The sequence below is a fragment of the Formica exsecta genome, unplaced genomic scaffold (assembly GCF_003651465.1).
Source record: "Formica exsecta isolate Colony F162 unplaced genomic scaffold, ASM365146v1 scaffold20, whole genome shotgun sequence".
NCBI classification, from domain to species: Eukaryota; Metazoa; Arthropoda; class Insecta; order Hymenoptera; family Formicidae; genus Formica; species Formica exsecta.
The window spans coordinates 545,694-548,027 of record NW_021849298.1 but is presented as its reverse complement, the minus strand read 5'-3'; the positions used below and the strand labels follow the sequence as shown (position 1 = coordinate 548,027).

General features: G+C 41.3%; 1 pseudogene; it reads left to right on the top strand.

The window, feature by feature from the left end:
• The first annotated feature begins 1,171 nt into the window (after positions 1–1,171).
• Positions 1,172–2,107, top strand: LOC115234543 (annotated as a pseudogene).
• The last annotated feature ends 227 nt before the right edge of the window (positions 2,108–2,334 follow it).

Sequence of the window (2,334 nt, the reverse complement as noted above, 5' to 3'; positions counted from 1 at the left end):
TAAAATCTGGCATAAATTAAAAAAAAAAAAAAAATTAAAATTATGAAATATTATACATATCTATCTATCAGAAATATGTATCTGGATAATGTTATCTTCTCTATGTATATTTGTATATCATGAGAAATGAAGTTTCAAAATTCAGAAAGTATAATGGTAATGAGACAAGAAAACATACAGCAAAAGACCGCGCGATACGAGTTCTTAAATAAACTTATGTATAGCGCTTACATAATGTTGTTTGCGCCGAAACTTGCCAAACAAGAGTTGCAATAATAATGCAATAAAATTTTTCATCCTCAACTATTCCACTTTTGACTTTTATAACTTTTCGATTTTTATCTTGTACTCTCTTACCACTTTATTTTCCGAATCTCTCGAAGGGCTTATATCGCAGATTCAAAGTGAATTCATTATTTTGTTCTCTCTATTTTATTTTATCATAACTGCCGCTATCTCTCGCGTAATTCAAAACTCATTCTCTCGGGACCGTCAAATTTGATTTAATTTTTTTCGACGCGCCGTATAACGAATCGTATATAGATATTATGTCAGCATTATGTATAGATAGCAACCAGGGCTGATGTTCGATCTTTTCGACCAGAAATCACGTCGAAGGTCGAACGGCCGTCGAATACCGCGACGTACGCTTTAAAACAGTCCAACGCCTTCGGTCTTCGTCCTTGCGACAGTTTTAGTTTTCGAGGAGTTTCGACTCACTGTTGCCGCGCGAGGGAGGCGCGGTTACGTGTTACGGCTAGTTTACACAGAGGCAGTGTAAGGTTACTCGCTACAAACTAATATCGTGTACGTGTAAGCGCACACTCGCTTAAAATTAGAGACATCAAGTAGGAAGAGCAAATTGGGGGGCAAGCTGGGCGGCGAGATGACCCAATAGAAACCGCTGCTATTTTAGGATATACATGCCTTTTCGCGACATTGAACCAGTAATTCAAGCATGCCATATAATTACAATTTAGTCAAAAAAATATTTTTAAATTATTAATTTTCTTTTTTAATATTTTTTTTTTTAAATATTTTTTTTAAATATTTGACTAAATTACATTAAGTATATATCGTCCGTGTAATCTTTTTCGGAAACTCATCTCCCTTTCCGTCGATCTTCCCGATCGATGTCTTATAGAAGAGACGTCACATAGAACTTGGCATATCTAAAAGACCGCGTGCGTCGAACGTACTTCGGAATTCTGGTTGACAGTTTGTTCTTGTTGACAACTTTGTGACGGCGGTGGCGGCAGCGGCGGCGGCGGCAGCGGCGGCATCACAAGGACAACCGCGCACACATCAATGTTGTATCGTCACGCATATGCGCAGCATATTGCTACGTGCACGCGTATATATCTGCGCGTCGCGGATTTGTCGCAATGTCTCGTGTCGTTTGGAGGCAGAGTCGGAGCGAACGCGCGCGAGCGCGAGCACGGCGAGACGAGGCGAGACGAGACGCGGAGCAACGCGGTTACGGCCTTGTCCTTGAGCATAATCTTTCCTCGTTATCGGACGGCGTCGAGGCTGCGGTCGCATCGGAGCGACTGCGAACGATTAGTGCAGCTCCCGCGACCGTGCGTCAGCCTTCCTTTTATATTTATGAATAATAATGCACCCGACACATATATATATATATATGCGATATATATATCACAATGATGTATATCGGGGATTCGAGCTATCGCATCGGTAATGTATATAAATGGCACGTTAACTTTGAGCATTATATATTCGACGAACGGTTCTATCGTCTACGTTTCATCAGCGTTTTGCGATATATGCCTAAAATTATTCACGTTGGAGGAAAATGAATTTGAAATTTGAATAAAAAACTCAGTAATCCGTTGACTATTTCCATTATAAATATTATCGCTCTCTCTCACACGTGTGGATCGTTTGGACCTCCGGTCCAGATCTAAGCAGGACAGTTTTCCGCGAAGAAAGATAATCCGAGCACCTCGAGTCACGAGTCGTCATCCCGAACGAACGCCACTGGTTATCAGCGATACCCCCCTGGTTCTAGGAAGCGAACTTGCTATCTCTGACCTTGGTTAGCGAAATACTTAACGCAGCGGCACGTGTGTGGCGACGCAGAAGCTGACGAAGTAGAAGGAATCGCGGATAACGAGCGAGAAAAGAAAAAAAAGAAAAGAAGTCTGCAGTCGCGGCGCGACATGTAGATTAATTAAGACGCTGCAATTCATTTTGGTATAATAGTCGCGATGAAGATGTTATAAAGATTATTAGCTGTTTGGATGCACAGGATGCCATTGATCGGATCCAGAAAAAGAGTGTAGCAATGGGAATAAAAATATATTCTTGCCTCAT